This window comes from Schistocerca piceifrons, chromosome 8 (assembly GCF_021461385.2).
Source record: "Schistocerca piceifrons isolate TAMUIC-IGC-003096 chromosome 8, iqSchPice1.1, whole genome shotgun sequence".
Classification (NCBI taxonomy): Eukaryota; Metazoa; Arthropoda; class Insecta; order Orthoptera; family Acrididae; genus Schistocerca; species Schistocerca piceifrons.
In genome coordinates, this window is record NC_060145.1 from 16,228,020 (window position 1) to 16,248,859 (window position 20,840).

Genomic DNA, 20,840 nt, shown 5'->3' on the forward strand with positions numbered 1-20,840 from the left:
CTAGTTATATAAAACTCAAGTCTTTCTGCAGGCACCGAGAAAGGCAACTTCGGAACCAAAGTATGCCCAAATGAACTCACATCAATAATACGCACATTTAGGAATATACAGCTTCATTTTATTTGAATTCGTAATATACTTTTGAAAACTTTAACAATTAACAAATTACGACCGACGTTGAAAATGGAAGACCAATATCTCTGCGCAAGTGCAAGTGAAGTGCCGGCCGTTGTGACCGAGCGGTTCTAGGCGCTTCAGTCTGGAACCGCTCGACCGCTACGGTCGCAGGTTCGAATCCTGCCTCGGGCGTGGATGTGTGTGATGTCCGTAGGTTAGTTAGGTTTAAGTAGTTCTAAGTTCTAGGCGACTGATGACCTCAGCTGTTAAGTCCCATAGTGCTCAGAGCCATTTACTTTGCCCGTGAAGTCACATCGAAATGCATGCGACGCCATAAAAACGGCATTCTTCCGTGGCCCATACCTTGGGATCTGTTAGCGACAGAAACGCAGTATCAAATGTTTTGCGTAGCCCTTACGCTAGGGACCATCCGCGTACTCAACGGAAGGACCGTCTTAGTGTCACTATCCTAGGGTACAGGGTCAAACTATATTACACACTTCCTCCTGCATAGGCAAATAGAGCAAATCGACTGGTTCTTTTTGCAACTGATGTGGTCCACGGTGGACATTAAGGGGCTTGTGAGGCGTCTGGCGGTCTCTTAGAAACCCCGCAAAAAGGGTTTTTGACAATTTTTTGTACCAAAACCGACCCGCGGACTCCAAGACGGGCACGCACAGCAAATTGGTGAAATTATTTACAATATATTCCTAAAACCCCGATCTCGAATAATCTTGAAAATTTTATTGGTATCTTCATCCGTCCTGAGATACAGAGGTTCAAAGTTACTTGCTCATGGTCGGTTTCTAACAGAACTACAAAAAAGCGTTTCTTCCCATTTTTTTCGTGTCAAACATGAGCGGTGAATTCCAAGACGGATGTGCACAGCAAATGGCTACAATTTTTGAGATATGTTTCTAAGATCCGGGTATAGAACAACCTTGAATATTTTCTTGATAGCTTTATTCGTTTCCGAAGTACCGTACCGAGGTCCAAAGTTACGCTACTTGTTCACGTAAAATACGCACATAAAATCCAGTGTGAGGCGAAAGCGTAGTTTATAAAGTGGCGTAACACGAAGAAATTTGCTGTAAAGTGTCTCTGTTATCATTAGAATGGTCCTTGGAACCCCATATTGTAGTACTGAAGCACATGCAAAATTTTTGTGCACTTGAAATTCGGTCTGAAGTGTAAAACTAGTTGTGCGCTATCTCAGTTTCAGGTGAGTGACGTGCCCCGCGGTGGCGGGGAAAAGAAGGCAACCAGCAGAAAAATACTCCCATCGGAGCACAAAAAAAGCGAATATGTTCCTGTTTAAAAGACTCTGGCTGAAAAAAGGGGGTTCCAGCTGCACCATTTTATCTTTCTCTGCACCTTTAAAAAATTTCCAAAAATTTTGGCCATGCAAACATATTCGCACTTGTTTATTCTGACAGAAGGAGATAGTGGGAGTGGTAAACAGATGGAGAAACAGCGAGGAGACAATGTGAGTGTGAGAGAAAAGGAAGGAGAAAGGGGCAGTGGAACATAGTTGACAGTGACAGAACAGTGTTAGAAAATAGTGAAGGACACAGTGACAGTGGGAGAGGAATAAAGAGAAGGAGAAAGTTGGACTGGGTGAGAGCCAGTGATAGTGAGAGACTCTATGACAATGACAACGAGGAAGACAGAGATAGCGACAGTGAGATGAGACAGAAGCAATGGGAAGGAATGAATGGGGCAGTAGCAGTAAGAGAGAGAGAGAGAGAGAGAGAGAGAGAGAAGGAGACAGGACAGTGAGAGAAGACAAGAGTAGGAGGACGGAACGTGGCCGTGCGACAGGAGGCAGTGACAGTTAGATGGACACACTGAGAGAATGACGAGTTGGACTGAAAGAGTAAATGAGAATGGACAAGTGGGAGTGGATGGGTATGAGCGGCTTACAGCGATGGACAGGTGGCTGTGAACGAGTTACAGTTAGCGCAGGTTGTAGGTGTGAGAGGTGAGTTGCATGTTAAAAAAAGCGCGAATATCTTCGCATGGCAAAATTTTTGGGAAAGTTTTTAAAGGTGCTGAGGAAGGTAGAATGAAGCAACTGCTACTCCACTTTTCAGTCAGTCTTTTAAACATGAGCAGACTCGCCTTTTTTTGGGCTCCGGTTGGAACATTTCTCCTCTGGTTCAAATTCACTTTACGCTGGGCTGTGACATCGCCGACATACGTTTTCCTTCGGTCGGTCTACCGTTTTACACCTAGGTTCGTACTCTTTTTCCTGTCAAATACCCCCACAGATAAAGGGAATGGAGCTTATTATTGCTGCCTTTCGTGTCCTTTTAACTGAGAGCATAGGTTCAGGAAAATTTGGAAATAAACGTCTATATTGACAGTAGTTTCAAAAGACGACGGTCCGATAATTCGACTATTGGGAACCGTGCACCGTCTCCAACTCTTTCATCGTGAAGAGGCATGTGATGCATTGTGTGAAGGTTTTCAGAGGAGCAGTAATGTTTATTCAGACTATTCATGTGACCAGAAAGGGGAACCAAGCTTCATCACTCCTAAAACACAGCATCGGGTCGAACTCGCCACCCATAATCTTTTATACATTTTTTCCGGGAAGCACCGGTTTTCCACAACATGTTTCCAATCACCTACAGAGCTTGACTCGAATGTTTACGGTCGTCGTTAATGTGGTCTGCAGTCCGGCAACTGCTCTGATGCAGCTGCCCACGCTACCCTGTCCTTTGCAAGCCTCTTCGTCTGCATAATTATCGCACCTACATCTATTTAAACCTGATTACTGTATTCAAGCCTTGATCTCCCTCTGCAGTTTTTAACCCACGCTTCCTTCCATCACCAATTTCACAATTCCTTTATGCCTCACAATGTGCCCTATCAACTGATCCCTTCTTTTCTCACGTTTACCCGCAGCTCACTTCACTACTTCCTTATTCGTTATTCAATCTGTCCTTCTAATCTTGAGCATTCTTCTACAGCTCCAAATTTAGAAAGTTTCTATTCTCTTCTGGTCTGAATTGCTTACTGTCCACATTTCACTTCCATTAAATGCTACACTCCAGATAAATGCCTCCACAGATGACTTCCTTACATTTAAAATGATATTAGTTGTTAACAAGTTTCCCTTTTTCAGAAACACTTTTCTTGCCATTGCCAGTCTACATTCGTTTTACTAAGGTTTGAAGCTCCTCTTTACGTTCTTCCGTGTTTGCGATTTGAAAAGTGGGTTGTTTTGAAAATTGTGTTTTAAAGGTTTGCATAAGGCTGATTTTCAAAACACTCCAGTTGCCAGTCTACATTTTATGTCCTCTCCATATAATCAAAATCAGTTATTTTGCTGCCAGAATAGCAATTCTCATGTTCTACATTTAATGTCTCATTTCCCAATCTAATTCTCTCATTATCGCCTGACTTCATTCGACTAAATTCCATTACCATTAATATTATCTTGGAACTCTTCCATTTGGTCCGTGTTTGCGTAGAAAAATAGTAATATCACAAATTGAGTCCGCCTTGATGCAAACACCGTGTTATTTGTTTATTTCTTTCAGAACACCTCTTAAACCAGGAAAATACAACCAGGTACTAAACACAATCAAACAAATTGCTGTTGAAAACGACTGCAAAACAGATATCATAAACAAACTCAACAACAAGGTAAAACGGAAACATGCAGCACACACAGACAACACAGCAGACCACACCACTTCAGAAGAAAGAGAGAGATGATACACACTAACATCAAATAACAAAATATCACATAGAATAGGAAACATCTTAAAAAAGTAAGGGATCCCAATAACATTGAGAACAAACAATACAGTTCAGAAAAGACTAAGACTAGTCAGAAAAACCTCAGACAAATTCAGCAACGCTGGAATATATCAACTCACTTGCAACTCTTGTCAGGCCCACTACATAGGACAAACAAGCAGAAATTTCCGAACGAGGTACACAGAGCACAAGAGAGCTCTAAGAATGACAGCACACATTCAACTTTCGCAGAACATCTAATGAACAAAAACCATAACCCCACTAATATCGAAAACGATCTACGCATTCTGAGAAACAGCAACAGTCTATACCGACAACTAACGATAGAAGAAAATTACCACATAAAACAGGCTATAGTCGAAGGGAAAATTGTAATAAATGAAAACACAACACTCTGCAACAACACACTCTTTACCGCTCTGAGAGAACTGACCAAGGACACAGAACAGAAAGCACACACACCCAAAAGAACCACCTCCCCATCACCCACAGACACAAATAATGAACAGAAGTTGTAATTCGCGCTACAGTTTTTCATAACCTTTCTCGCCACTTGCGATAAGCCTCTCGCGACACACGCGAACAGCAAGATGGCGTAAGATTATGAATCAGAAACAAAGTGCAAAAGTTTTGTTTTTCGGTGTAAGAAGCAGCCACACACCATCGAACGAACGTTAATACACGAATAGCTAAGCAACAGCTAAATACAAACAAAAAAACTGGTTTCCACAAACATTACCACAACCCCAAGTATATACTGTAATTATTCTGTGTGTGGAAGTATGACTCAACGCACATCTGGCACGGTTCTTCTTCAACAAGACAAGAATTTTTAAATACCAATTTTACAGACGTGATAAAAGAAAATTACAAATACTATAACTGCGTAAGGAAAGCAGAATTAAACTCTAATACAAGAACACACGCCAGATGCTTTGTTGACTGAACCTGTAATGACGCATTATTTAGGAAACTGAAATAAAAAGAAACGGAGTTTATTACCTCATTTATATTGATGAAAATCAAATCCTTACATTATATCTCACACCGACTCTCTACTATCACATCTCAACCAGAACTCTCCAATATCACATCTCAGCAAGCACTGCCTAATAGCACATCTCAACAAACACTCTCTGCTACAACGTCTCAGCATAGACTACCCCGAGTCCTCGACAGGCACCGACTACTACGAGCTCTCGACAAGCACTGACTTCTACGAGTTCTCTCCAAGCACTGTGGAGGCGGCTTAATAATACTCTTTGGCGCAATCTCTGACGCAGTGGCTCAGTGTAGCCACCTTTCATAGTATATGGTTCAAATGGCTCTGAGCACTATGGGACTTAACATCTATGGTCAGCAGTCCCCTAGAACTTAGAACTACTTAAACCTAACTAACATAAGGACATCACACAACACCCAGCCATCACGAGGCAGAGAAAATCCCTGACCCCGCCGGGAATCGAACCCGGGAACCCGGGCGTGGGAAGCGAGAACGCTACCGCACGACCACGAGCTGCGGGCAAGGTAGTATAAAAGTATCAATGTAAAACTATATTTCAAAAGACGATTTGTAAAAATGTAATTATGTTTTACTGTGTTTGTACAACCATACCGTTTTCTGAATGTTTTAGATTTAAAAAAACCCACTGATGATGGTGATATTTGTCGCCGAAACTAGTTTGGGATAATAAAGAAATAAACAAATAACACAGTGTTTGCATCAAGGCGGACTCAATTTGTGATATTACTATCCATTACCATTCTTTTACTTTTGTTGACGTTCATCTTATAACCTCTTTTCAAAACGCTATCTATTCTGTTCAACTGTTCTTCTATTTCCTTTGCCGTCTCCGCTAGAATTACAATGTCATCGGCTAACGTCAGTGTTTTACTCTGTTCTCCCTGAACTTTAATCCCGTTTTCAAATTATTCTGTGGTTTCCTTTACTGCTTGCTCAATATACAAATTGTATATCATCGGGGATACGCTACAACCCTGTCTCACTCCCTTCTCAATTATTGCTTCCCTTCCGTGACCTTCGACTCTTATAACTGCGGTCGAGTTTGTGTACAACTTGAAAATAGCCTTTAGCTCCCTATATTTTATCCCTGATACCTTCAAAACTTCAAAAAATGTAGTCCAGTCAACATTGTTAAACGCTTTCTCTAAATCTACAAATGCTGTTGCGATTAGAATGAGGAACATTCGCAATGAACTGCTATTTTGTTGTGAGTTCCGAATACTACTTTTGCTCCAATACTGGAGTTTAGGAATTGTTCAGGAAATACTTGAGATTCAAATGGCTCCAAGCACTATGGGACTTAACATCTACCGAGCGAGGTGGCGCAGTGGTTAGCACACTGGACTCGCATTCGGGAGGACGACGGTTCAATCCCGTCTCCAGCCATCCTGATTTAGGTTTTCCGTGATTTCCCTAAATCGTTTCCGGCAAATGCCGGGATGGTTCCTTTGAAAGGGCACGGCCGATTTCCTTCCCCATCCTTCCCTAACCCGAGCTTGCGCTCCGTCTCTAATGACCTCGTTGTCGACGGGACGTTAAAACAAAACTAACCTAACCTAACATCTGAGGCCGTCAGTGCCCTATACTGAGAACTACTCAAACTTAACTAACCTAAGGACATCACACATAACCATGCCCGAGGCAGGATTCGAACCTGCGACTGTAGCAGCAGCGCGGTTCTGGACCGAAGTGCCTAGAACCGCTCGCTCACAACGAACGGCATGAATGACTTCGCGAGTGTTTTTAAACGAACCAATATTAACGCGCGTTTCCGATATACACACCATCTCATTCACAGATTCTGGCACACTCGAATAACTCAGAGTACGATGAAACGATACTGGCACCACTTCCGAGCAACGATCAACAGTAGTTGCAGGAGCAACAGTCTGGGTGACTGACTAATCTGGCGTTGTACCATTAGTCAACATGACTTTTCGATGTTGGCTATACGAACTGCTGAAGGCAAGGGGAAACTGCAGCTGTATATCCACGGTGACATTCAGCTGCATTGTATTGTCTAATGGTTATGGCATTATCTTGGAGAAAACATTCCAGAGGCAAAGTAGTCCCATATTCAGAGCTCAGGCCGTTAACTACTCAAAAGGAGGTTGTCATCTGAAGGAACAGATGTGACTTTCTACGGGTAGGCGCTTTTCTGTGTTAACGCATAGTATATATTGGTCTTTACTATTGGTCGGCATCCGAACACATAGTTGTATTAAAGCCAAGTGGAAATGTATAATTTGGTGTGTATGGTAGACGTTGCGTGAAAACAATGTTCTAGACGCACGGTACGCGCCAGAATGACAAGATTGACGCACGTACTAGCTGCGAAGCGACACCGGCCATCGCATATATCTGCGATGCTACAGCAGCGCTACGAAACAGATGGCAGCCGCTCGAGTTACCGAAGGCCGCTGCCGATAATACACTAACTGTCAAAAGCCGAGCTGGCGTTACGTGGTTGTCCGTTTTAAATGGTTCCCACATAATGTGACGTATTGGTCTCAAGACAGTCCAGATGTAGGTTTTAGTCTGTCTACATACGGACATCGTGCGTGTTGGATCGTCGCAAGGCGATCGGCTTTAACAAGGCTTGGGTGTGCGGGTTTGGTAAGTCAGATTGTTGAGAAGTGACCACTGTTAATTGTCGTGTGTAGGTGCAAGAGTTGGTGTAGCATCGCCCACCCCCCCCCCCCCCCCCCCCACGCGTTCCCATAGTAGCAGTTAAGCCACTGAGTTGGCGAAAAACTGGCTGCGAGTGATCGTTCCCAGATTTTTAGTGCGGTGGGCGAGTATAGCGAATTGTGGTAAATTTAGGTTGCGGAAGCCACAGCTGAAGCAAAGTGTTGATTTCGTGGTGATATCGCAGATATCCGAATTTTTGATCGGTGACGTACTCTTAGTGGCTTACAGCTCGCCAGAGGTATTTTTGAGTTCTGAAGTGCGTCGGACGAGGTAACGACTCGAGTGCGTTTCGGTGGAATTTTGTTCCCTAACATATACGGCGGACGCCATTTGGCTCGTTAGTTTCAATTGGCCCACAAACAGTTGAAAAAATCGTACTCTTAGCCAGTGTTTAGTGCACAACCCAGTAAAGTGGAATCATTAACGAACCGCTCGTAGCTGAAATGAGACGTGCAGAGTGAAAAGTGGCGAGTGGCTTGTTTTCAAATAGGGAATTGTAGCGGTTCGCGTCATGCTAATGCCGGAAGACGCGGAGCTTTGCTTTGAGTGTTCACTGTCAGACTCAAAGCGCTGTGGCATTTAGGACTTCTGTTTAATTTTTGTTAATTGTGTTGTCGCCGATTTGTGGGGTAAGGTGCAAATAGAATGATACTACATGATTGAAATATAAAACAAAGATTGTGTTCTTATAGTGGCACTTCCGAATTCAGTATCATAGTAACATGTGCAAAGATGACGCAGATAAAGTCAGCTTCAACAAGAGTTAATACTGGTTCAAATGGCTCTGAGCACTATGGGACTTAACATCTATGGTCATCAGTCCCCTAGAACTTAGAACTACTTAAACCTAACTAACCTAAGGACATCACACAACACCCAGTCATCACGAGGCAGAGAAAATCCCTGACCCCGCCGGGAATCGAACCCGGGACCCTGTGCTCGGAAAGTGAGAACGCTACCGCGAGACCACGAGCTGCCGACAGTTAATACTCGTAGGATTTACCTACATCGGGTAAAGTAAGAAGAATCAGTAACTGAATTTGCTAAGGAAAGCAAGGTTAAACGCTTCACATTGAACGCAAAATAGCAAGTTCGTTGGTCGTAAATTCGGGTTTTAATGAAACTAGATACGTGATTGGGAATCTGTTTGATAATTAACGTAAAAGATACAGAAAAAGGTAACAAAGTAAACCACATTGGTAGTTTGCGTATTTCTTTTACGTAAATAATAGTAATGAAGTTTAGTAGCAGTTACGCATTATCGTTGACATTCAAGGATCGTGTTATTTTTGCTATATATTGCGACCGTGATTACAACCAACTGAGTACCTACGTAAAGCTGTGATTACGGCGTAGTGTTTAAACTGGAAAGGAATTAGAGAGCAAAAGATATTCATTCATATCTGTAACTTTTAATTACTTTTCAGAAAGAAAAAAAGAAAGACAGAGACGTTTATTGATAATTCATATCTATTGTTATACTTAAGCACAGATGAGTAATATCTTAGCTGCAGCATTCAAAGATACTGCTAACTGACAAGAAAAAATTTATCAATTTTTACAAATTACAGTATATCAGTAGAATTCTTAAAGGCTTCGTTTTACAGTTAATTTTCGTCTAAGCTAATGCCAGGTTAAGATTTCTAGTTAATTCGATTTGTCAGGATTCATATTCATTGCGAAGAGGATTTTTATGTGAGTTTCCTAGATGAGGCATTAAGCTGTAATATGTCTCGCTTGGTGATGTAATATTTTGAGTTTCCGGAAGTGTATTTCTTGTTATGTACTGCACAGAAGCGGCACTTAGCCTTACTGTCACTGTAGTTAAATAGAAACTATTTCCTGTTGAGTAGATTTTTATCGTACCTTGTTCCACTCATTCGACTTTGAATAATAATTACGCTCCAAACATACCTGGGGCTTTGTGAGGCTAGTTTTACGTAACAAGTAAATAACGTTTACTCCAATGTAATCACTGTACGTTTAATCACTTCTGGTGTGCTGGACGGCAAGTGCATTCTGAACATAGCGCAGCAGAAAGTCCAGTACAAGGCATTGTGACGTTAGCACAGTGACTCACTCTGTCTTTGTTATCCAAAAGTAGTGTGTACTCGGGTTAACACGCCACCACAGTACAGTTAGGGACCGATGACCTAGCAGTACGGTCCCCCCCCCCCCCCCCCCCTCTTTTAAACCAACCAACCAACAGTACAGCTCGTCGTGGGGGTTGGTTAGACAACTTGGAAAGAGAAACAGTCAGGTTGAACGTAAGGTATAGCGGGAGTTAATAAAGTGCAAAGATAGGAAGAATGGGATTTCTGACCAAGGGGTACAAGGTTAACAGGACAAAACCGAACAGGCATAAGGAATGACTTGCGTTAATAATGAGTAACAATATAGGGAAACAGTTAAACGACTACGATCTCATTACCGCAGCCGCTATAGAGACAAAGCCAGAACCTACCACAGTACTGTATACAGGTATGTACACCAACTACGACCACAGAAGATGAAGAGATTGTATGGTAAGATAAAAGAAATTATTCGGTCCGCTTAGGGAGACATAAATTTCATTGTGCTGGAGGACTGAAATTCGACAGCAGGAAAAGAAAGAGAAAGAAAAATGGTAAGAGAATACGCGTCGAGGTAAAGGAATGAAAGGAGAAGGCGCCTCGTAGAGTTTTTCCATTGAGCACTGTTTAATGATTGCCAACACTTAGTTTTAGGGATCATGAAGGAAGACTGTACGCGTGGAAGGGAGCTCGGGACACCGGAATGTTTCAGATAGGTTAGGTACTGATAAGAAAGAGATTTTTAAACCAGGTCGTAAACTGTAAATTTTTTCCAGGGACAGATGCGGACTTTGATCATAATTTATTAGTTGCCAAATGAAGATTAAAGCTAAAAAATTGCAGAAAGGTAGGAATTACGTATTTCGGATCTCGATACGTTAAAACAACCAGAGGTTGTTGAAAGTTTCGATGGTAGCATTAGGCAACAACTGATTGAAATACGCAAAAGTACGACGACACACAATAAACTGCTTGCCTTGAGAAGTCCAACAGGGAGGCTATCAGAGGAACTACTAGTCCAAAAGACTAGATCTAGCTCAATTCTTTTGATAACATACGAGATGTTAAATTTAATTCATTAAAAGGAGAAAATATGAAAACGCTGTAAATGAAGTCGGCGATATGGAATGAATACAGACGCCAAGAAATGAGATTTATAAAGTGCAAAATAGCAAATAAGGAATGGCTAGAGGCGAAGTGCAACAAGTATGCGTGACTATGGGACCAATAGGAAAATCCAAAGAAACATTTTGAAGAAAAATGTGTAAGATTCAAGAGGTCAGAGAGTAAGCTAGTATTATACAAATAAGGGAAGATGAAGAACATACAGAAGGGTTAAATAAAGGGAAAGTATTAAGGAAAGGGAGGAAGAAATGGATGAAGATGAGACGTGGGACGCGATACTGCAAGAAGAATTTGCCAGAGCCCTTAAAAACGTCATTACCCCATCACGATATTATTGCACTCCCGAAATGATAAAGCACAGCAATCAGTCTTTTCCTTTCAAGCTTCATTAAAGCAAATCTAGATTTCGGCTAGTAACTAGCCATTATCATTCTGAAATACTTCATTGATAATGGTTAGTTACTAGCCGAAATCTAGATTTGCTTTAATAAAGCCTGAAAAGAAAGGATGACTGATTGCTGTGCTCCATCAGTTTGAAGGTCATATCACAGTCGTTGAGTACATTCCACATTCCTAATGGAAGGTAACTTCATTATTGCGTTTGGTCTCCCGTGGCCGTTACGTGGCCGAACACGGGCTGGCTTTACGGTAGCTAGTACAGTGGCGACTGAGGAAAACGTGTGGCAAAACGATACAGTGCACAAATTCACATGAAAAGTCAACAATATAACCGGCTTGCGAGCCAACGTGACGCGCGAGTTGAGCGACATCACAAAGAAGTATCTTTCTGGCAGTTTCACGTGGTTTTACGAACTCTGTGCGCTGTATGTAATTGGGGGGGGGGGGGGGGGGGGGGGAAGACTGAAGCATTAAAACCACCATTTCAAATTTTCTCCGTTTTTTTATCTATGGAGTCTCGAAACTTTTTAGAGTGGCTGGGGAGTGCAAGAGCTCCCCTAAGGAACGAGTTAAGCGTGAGAGGGGGAGAGGGCGGGGGGGGGGGGGGGGGTGAGCTATCACAAGAACCTCCGTGGATCCTGCAAGAAGCTGGCAGCAGGCAGTCTTTACATAAACGTGGAATGGGCGTTGTTTTTTCTGTAGTGCGCGGGCGCATTTGCCTGAAGGACGAAGCATAATATGTTTTGAGCAGAGATGGAGACTGGTGCCTGCCACGTAACAGATCCCGTGGAAAGCTACGAGACACGCGGGCGACGCAGCTCTTCACATTAACTGCTCACTTCAAAGGGAAGTTGTGCATATACCTGAAGCAGCCTTCGTAAGTCGATCCCTACTACCTATTAGGGTACTTTCCTGAAACTGAAGTTGACCCGACAGTTTTGAAACAAAATGTAGAGTGGACGTGACACACCATATTTCGAAGCCCAGACGTGAAACATAAATGTGTACGATTCGCTTCTTCGTATTTTTCACCTTCACAACAATGAGCGAAATACTGTATTACGTCTTACGTAGTTCATTCGGTATATAACGTAGATCACAAGTCTACCGGTAAACATAAGGAAGTTGTACACAGTAGTGTGGTGAATGTTTTGAAGTGAGAATAGTCTGTCTCTAGTGCTACTATACATAGTGACTTGTTCGATTTGTTACTCAAGTTATCTTTGTGAAGGTACTGTGCTGCGCGATCGTGCAAATGTTTGTAACACGAAATGTGTGTGGTGCTCGCAAATAACTGTTTCCGTTAGCTTTTGGTACTCGCTGATGGAAGGCAAGGAAGAGAGAGGGTGTTTAACTTTTTTGTCAAACTTCGGCCGGCCGCTGTGACCGAGCGGTTCTAGGCGCTTCAGTCCGGAACCGAGCGACTGCCACGGTCGCAGGTTTGAATCTTGCCTCGGGCGTGGATGTGTGTGATGTCCTTAGGTAAGTTAGGTTTAAGTAGTTCTAAGTTCTAGGCGCCTGATGACCTCATATGTTAAGTCCCATAGTGCTCAGAGCCATTTTTTTCTGTCGAAGTTCGGTTAAGTACCGCTCCTTTTTCCGAATAAAACGGTCAATATTGCTTAATTACATGACATGTTCCGTCCACTGTCATTATTAGACACGGACGCACAAGGTTTAGTGTCAAAGTGTTGTACGACTAAACCCTTTTTCGAACCGCTGCGTAACTTGAGTTCTTCAGTGTACTTTTAATTGCATACTAAGACTAAATTTTAGTTCAAAAATCCTAGATTTTGATTTTGATCTGATGACGACAGTAGCCTATACCAAAACAAATGACGCTGGGAGTAAATTACCCTTAACGCACCTCTTTGTAAGTCGAGGGTGGAGGGGCTGACATGTAAACATGACCTTGGAGCGTCTTTAGTAATTCCAGTCACACTTGGAAAACATGTAAGTGAAGAAAAATTCGTACTATGGAAAACTGCAACTTTAAGCTGGGGACATCCATCACAGAGTCCACAGATGTAGTCTATTCTGTTATTTTCCAAAACTAAGAAAAATTAAAATGGTTTCGAAAGAGAGCCATTCTTCCAGTTAAAATGAAGACGACAGCGAAGTAAGCCATCACATGGTAACATATGTAGTCATTGAATGTAAGTTTGTCGATATCCCAGTAGACTTAGGTGGTGTCTTATACTTTTCAGAAAAGTTCCTAAAAACTCGTTAGACTCAGCTCCATTGCAATCATATAATCTTTTACTTAAAGTGGTATAAACACGGCAAATAGACATGCCAAAACTTTCCAGTGCCACTCGAGTGTGTGGAAAGAAGACGATAGCATATTTAACTGTAGAGGCAATTTTGACAGGGAACAGTGGCGCTGAAACACAGTTTGCACGGATACCACCCGCTTAAGTTCAGGAGATGGCAGTTTGCAGTGAAAGTTGCATTGTCGATCACGGTGTCTAAACCACAGGGATACTTTTATTAAGTACTGTGGGATGGATCTGAGATCGGCATGTTTCTCCCAACTTATGTTGCTTCCCGAAAAGAAAGTTCGTCCAACAACTTGTTTTTCTTGCATCTATAGACGAATTAATAAATTGTGCGCAATTAAGTTTTTAAATTAATATTTCATTAAATTTGTAAAGTATCTAATTTTGTGACCTGTGTAATTTATTTACATTTTTTTAAGTAAATAAATAGACTATGTCCATTTTTACGCTATCAATACCGTTCAACCATTTAAAATCTAATGTAAGTTTGTGATAAATAAGTAACCAGACGACACCGAGTAATGGATTAGTCGCTGTAACAAAAAAAGTAGGGCTAACATGACACATAACACATGTCGTATTTACACAGAGAACAAAGGAAACTTCTCACTAAGTAACTGTTTGTGGCCTATTATTACACAACTGCTTTTTGAATTTGTATTGTGTATATCTGTAACTTGTACAGAAACCAGCCGTAATGCAACCTGGACCTTGAGGAAACAGTAAAGCAAATTAAGGAGAGATTTAGAAATGAAATTAAAGTTCAGAGAGAAGAAATAATATCTGTAAGGTTTCCCGATTCATTGTAATTTTGACACCGATAACAAACGACTGAAGGACCAGTTCAGTATTATGCTCAGCGTTTTGGAAAGGCGTTGTACGATAAATATCAAGAAAACTAAAACAGGGGAGATGGAATGTATCTGAATTAAATCAGCTGTAGCTGAGGAAATTCAATTAGTTAACGACACAAACTGTAGCAAATGATTTTTTTTTCCAGTCATAATCATAAAATAACTGAGACAGCAAAATTTAAGAGGATAGGCCTATTGAATTCTGAATAGTAATAGAAAGGAAAACTTCTCTGAAAGAGACATGTATTTTAATACCGCATATAAATTTGCTTGTTAGTAAGTAGTTTCTAAAACTGTTTGTTGTGTAGTATTATATGGAAGTGAAACACTGACAGTAAACAGTACAGCCAAGAAGAGCAGAGAAACTTAAAATATGATGTCATAGATGAATGCTAAAGATAAGATGGTAGATAGAATAACTAATGAAGGGGTAGTGAATCGAGTCGACGAGAAAATCTTTGTGGCACACACATTTACATCCACATGCATACTCTGCAAATTACTGTGAAGTGCATGGCAGGGGGTGGGTCCTATTGTACCAGGGCCCGACTACATTGCAGAGACGTGCTGCTACACTTGTTGGCGGAAGGTTTGATTATCGCTCAAGTATTGCAGAGATGCTTCGTGAATTCAGATGGGAATACCTGGAGGGAAGACGACGTTCTTTTCGCTAGGCACGACGGACGAAATTTACAGAACCAGCATTTGGGGCCGACTGCAGAACGATTCTATTGTCGCCAACGTACATTTCGCTTAAGGATCACGAAGACGATAGAGAAATTGGGGCTCGTGTGGAGTCGACTTTCGCTCGCTCGGTTTACGAGTGGAACAGGAAATGGAATGACTATACATACTACAAGGTGCACCCCTTCTTGCACGCTACCGCGCGCAGTATGTATGTAGATGCAGACGTACAGTAGGCAGGATAGCAAAGAGGTGCACCAACACCGTGTTCGGACTGCAGCCGACATTAATTACAACAATAACTACAACATGACCTCAGAGTTTACTACATGCGTCATCATGCGCACTTCGTACATCGCGTAGCTCGTAAGGAATAAAGCAATGCATCCAAGGGTGACTAGTTGTTCAGTTAGTTCGCTATCCTCCTGTTCCATGAATTGTTCGCAATACCTCACTACGTTGCGGAATATGCGCTTTATGAAATTAAAACGCTTCATCGGTAAATGTACTTACAACTTACATGAGTCGTGTTCATCTTTATTCACATTATACTGAATCTATATCACTGTAACTGATTAAAACTCACACAGTCGCACAAATATTACAGTCTTTCTTCTTACTACATCGACGGTAGTTGTTGCAGACCAGAACTGTTTTTATTTGTTTTCAGTTTTTACGACGGTATGGTCGGTGATTCACCATCTGATAATCACTATAAATCGAAAACTGTTGAAGTCAGCGTTATATGTGCGAGTGTTAGTGTTATTTACATTTTGTGACACTGTGAACAAAAACCGAGGGAGGAAATGCACGCTGATCCAATTGTTACCGTACCAGCTGCTTCTACGGTAACTTGCAGTTGGTTTGAAGCAGAATACGACATGTAATTTGTTTACCACGTCTTTCTGCAAGAAACAGGGTCACACTTTGAGTCTAAAAAGTACAGAACTGCTCACCAAAATCACGAATTGCTAGAGTCGAGATATGACGCATTACAAAGACTCGTGAAACGAGACAATGTAGCTCTTTGTTTCCTCTTATAAATAAAGCAAGAAAGAAATTATCCTGTCACGCTAAAAAATTTTGCAGAGCAAATGAATCCTTGTGATAGTCCCTTAAGAGTTCCCTTGCGATCTGCGATTAAAATTACGAAAATTAGAATACGCGGTGATTCGGCGATGTCTCATCGAGTTAACGGTCGAGTAGCGGCGTTTCGGCAGGTTTCCTAATCGTTATATGCTAGTCAAAGTTTCGGGTATAGCAAACGTGCTGTAACGCTGCTTCAGAGGCGAAGATGTTACTCGGCACGCTATCGTAGGACGTTTGATCGACATTTCAGTGAAATGCCAAACAGGAAAGAAAAGAAACGTTCTCGCGAGAACAGACCAACCTCGGTTCCGCCCGCTTCCTGCCTCGAACTACAGCCGACTGGCGCCGTTCGCTGTGGACCTGCTACTGACCTTGCAGACGGGATCAGACGCACTCAAGTAAGCAGAGTCGTAGCAGGAGCGCGGGGGGAGGGGGGGAGGGGAGGGAAGGGGAGGTGATGACACACACACACACACACACACACACACGACTCAGTCGCTGACCTCCCAAGCCAACAGGCGACCTAGTTACGCGATCAGAGGGGTTGTAAGCGCAGAGCCCCACATACCTTCCGTTTCTGCTACACAATTTGAGCCTCCTCTTCAGTAGTTCGGAAATACAATATTGCCGTGGGCATGATAAACTCTTTTGTAGCAGCTTTGTCCAGGGTTGCAGGCCCAAAGCTTCATATGGCGTTTGAGGTGATTCCAATGGATGAATAACAACAACTTGACGTAATGCTTATTGTTGTTATTCTCCAGCACCAAATAAAAACTTGCATATGGTACACTTAAATATGGCCTCCATCGGTGCTGCAACCGTACGTAGTAGACCAATCAGTCAAAAACAGATATACCTCGTGTCAACTGAAGCGGTCAGACCAAGCCATCACCTCCCGCTCCTGTTGCTCTCTGCTGGAACTGCCAAAACCCACTGGAGATCGGCCACCCGCCACTAGCAGCTAGTTTTACACTAAAGCGCCAAAGAAACTGGTATAGGCATACGTATTAAAATACAGAGATACGTAAACAGGCAGAATACGGCGCTGCGATCGGAAACGCCTGTATAAGACAGAGTGTGTCTGGCGGAGTTCTTAGATCGCTTACTGCTGCTACAATGGCAGAGTATCAAGATTTAAGTGAATATGTGCGTGACGTTATAGTCGGCGCACCAGCGATGGGGCAGCATACCCGAAGTAGCGATGAAGTGGGGATTTTCCCGTACGACCATTTCACGAGTGTACCGTGAATGTCAGGAATCCGGCAAAACATCAAATGCCTGACATGGCTGCGGCCCGAAATAGGTCCTGCAAAAACGGGACTAACGACGAGTGAAGAGAATCGTTCCTTGTGACAGAACTGCAACCCTTCCGCAAACTGCTGTAGATTTCAATGGTGGGCCATCAAGTGTTAGCGTGCCAATGATTCAGCGAAACATGATGACTTCACGACACAAAGATTTACGCCTCGCTGGGGGCCATCAACACAGACATTGGACTGTTGATGACTGGAAAGATGTTGCCTGGTTGGACGAGTCTCGTTTCAAATGGTATAGAGCGGATGGACGTGGACGGGTATGGAGACAACCTCATGAATCCATGGACCCTGCATGTCAGTAGGGGACTATTCAAGTTGATGGAGGCCCTGCAATTGTGCGGGACGTGTACGGTTAGAGTGATATGGGATCCCTGATACGTCTAGATATGACTCTGACAGATGACGCGTAAGTAAATATCCTGTCTGATCAACTGCATCCATTCATGTCGATTGTGCATTGCGACGGATTTGGGCAATTCCAGCAGGACAATGCGACACTCCACACGTCCAGAATTGCTTCGAAGTGGCTCCAGGAACACTCTTCTGTGTTTAAACACTTCCGCTGGCCACCAAACTCCCCGGTCATGACCGTTATTGAGCATATCTGGGAAGGGATCTCCACCCCTTCGTACTCTTACGGACTTATGTACAGCCCTGCAGGATTCATGGTGTCAGTTCCCTCCAGGACTACTTCAGACATTCATCGAGTGCATTCCACGTCGTGTTGTGGCTCTTCTGCGTGCTCGCGGGGGCCCTACACGATTTTAGGCAGGTGTAACAGTTTCTTTGGTTCTTTAGTGTATAATCGCTGATTTTTACGTTACTCTTTGGGGCTACAGCTAAGCCCTACTTCCGAATTACAGTGTCCTTTCAATAGAATTTTCGTTTAGACATTTTTAAGCTATATTCAGTGCATCAAAATAGAATTCGGATGCTACCACAGATTTGTGCTTCTATCCGCATACAGATTCTATTTATAACACATCAAGTGAACCCGCTGACATGGGAGCATAAAGGCTAAAATAACGCAAATATAAAAACCACCACAGAAATGTCACAACAGAAATGGAACACAATGTGGTTGATACCCATATGAAATTACAGTAGTTCAAAACACGAACGCCTTTTGCATGCTGCAAATTAAGTTTTTTTATTTATCTTGTGCACTCAAAACTTAATGTGCAGCATGCAAAAGCCGTTTTTCGTTTGAACTACTGTAATTTATTTACAGCGCCTGAAAAAATGGCCAGCACAAGGAGGTTGCACAGGAAATTATTGGGTTCTCTTTGTCGATTATAAACTGCAGTCGAATTTTGACGAGGTAATTTATTTCGGAAGCTGCTGTTACATTTTCATCGGTATGTTGATTAATTAATATATTGTCTTCCCGATTACGCAAATTACGGGAGTAGGGATAATTCGAGCCCGTACTTCGAGTGGGTACCTCAATTGCTTCAGAATACTTTTTAAAGGAAGTGTCAAAAAGCTGACTGGGCAGTGCGCCCGTATGAGCGTTAAAGGTACACGACACAAAACCTAAGTAATATGACACTGCGAATGAGTGGTGGTTCTGACTTCCAATAAACGTTTCTAGCGTTGGGGATATTTCATAAACAGGAAACCAAACGCAAAAACTTGAATCACACGATTATATGTAATAAAGTAAGTATAAGTTGATAGAAAATACGCGGATAATTTTTAGCAGTTTTATGTTGTAGCCGAAACAGTCTCTTGTTTTACCTCGGAAACAACATTTATTACGAACATTTATTGGAATATAATCCAGTCACACTCCTCTTTAAATAGTTTGTATTTTATGAATCACTGACGACGAGCCCATGTCTGCATAATTGTATTATCAAGTGTTCTGTAAATACATACGGAAGTGATGGTCTTAATATGATGGTCTGTAACTATGATCAGAAAAACTATAATACATTCGTTTGGTCTTTTTACCTTACATGTTATACCGCTGCTGCCATGTCCTGTTTACTAGCACAGTTATTCATAATTTTTCTAAGGGGAAGTTTCATACGTCGACCCTACCAGGATACGAACCTGGAATCTTCTGATCACTTACCTCACAAAAATCTTTGTTACTCGAACTACTGCAATACAGCGAGCGCCAATACTGCCAGCCAAGTAAATGATTCTAACTACTGAAGGCACTAACTACGGGTAGGCATAGTTAGTAGATGAAAGATTTTGATAGAGAACACACAATTTATTTACCTTAATAGTGTTCAAAAGTCTACTGTAGGCTGTATATTCTTATATAAATTCATGAATTCATCTTTACAAATTTCCTTTTTCTGGCAGACACATGTCCAGATCGTCCGCTTACAGCAACCTCTGAAAACTCTGGCATCTCTCTCTCCACATCCACCACCGCTGGCAGCTCACCTACAACTGCCCAACGCTACACGCTGTTCACATCCAACTACCCAACACTACAATAGTGAATATTCCAACAATGCAAACCAGCCACAGACTGCACACAGCACAGTCAGTGATTTTAATTCAGAGCGCTACGTGGCGTTACCAACATAAAAACCTAAACAGCCTGCTTACATAGCCCATGCTCTCCACAAAAAAATTTTCAAATTGTTTTGGGCAGTGCCCAATTCTGTTTTGAAAATTTTTTTTGTAATTACAGTAACAAAGATATCAAATGCACACACTTACTGATACAATGTTGGTCAAAAGCAAAAATTGTCCTCACAGTCCATAAAAATAGTCCTGATCATTCATCACAGTAGTAATTGCAGTTTTTTTTTCAAAGTCTGAGCAGTAAAAGAAAATACATAGGGAAGTAGTGGATTTCCATGCAGTCTTGAAGAAGTAGTGTTGTCCTTCCAATGGGAAGACAGTGCTGACTCTTGACATGCAGGCAGGTAATCGGCCACAACAGAGCAAACCCACAGCATAGTCAGTCGAAGTTTTGAAGAATAATGGTAGGCAGGTCGTCAGAGCAGACCCACTGTAGTCCTGGTAGAGGTTATGGTATCGGTGGGCCACCAAAGGTGCAGACCCACTGTTGTCCTTGTAGAGATGGCCAGCAGCTGCACAATCACCATCGAAGAGTCTTGCGGATAACATAGCAAGTGCATAAACCACTACTTGTGCACTCACAAACTTTTTGGAATGTCCTTAGAAACTTTTTCTAACTAATCACATATTGTGCATATACTATGGCCAAACAGAAACGTGTGCAGTGAAATAAAACTTAATTTGAAGAACTGGTGTCTATACAATTATAAATTCACAACATAAGAATAAAATTACAAAGGTACAAAATACATCATTAAAGAGCATAATAAGACAGATAACTATTGTAGTAATACGGGCCTTACAAAAAAGTAGAAATAAACGTATATGTCAGTGTCAGGAATTATGACATAAGTAAATAAATTATAATT

General features: G+C 42.1%; 1 protein-coding gene across 1 annotated transcript in view; it reads right to left on the reverse strand.

Moving 5' to 3' along the window:
• LOC124711987 (UDP-glycosyltransferase UGT5-like) overlaps positions 1–16,471 on the reverse strand; it is a 98,319-nt gene extending 81,848 nt beyond the window's left edge. Inside the window, exon 1 of the mRNA XM_047242272.1 lies at positions 16,407–16,471. The gene's annotated coding sequence lies outside the window, so the exon portion shown is untranslated. The remainder of the gene's footprint in view (positions 1–16,406) is intronic.
• Positions 16,472–20,840: the final 4,369 nt, after the last annotated feature.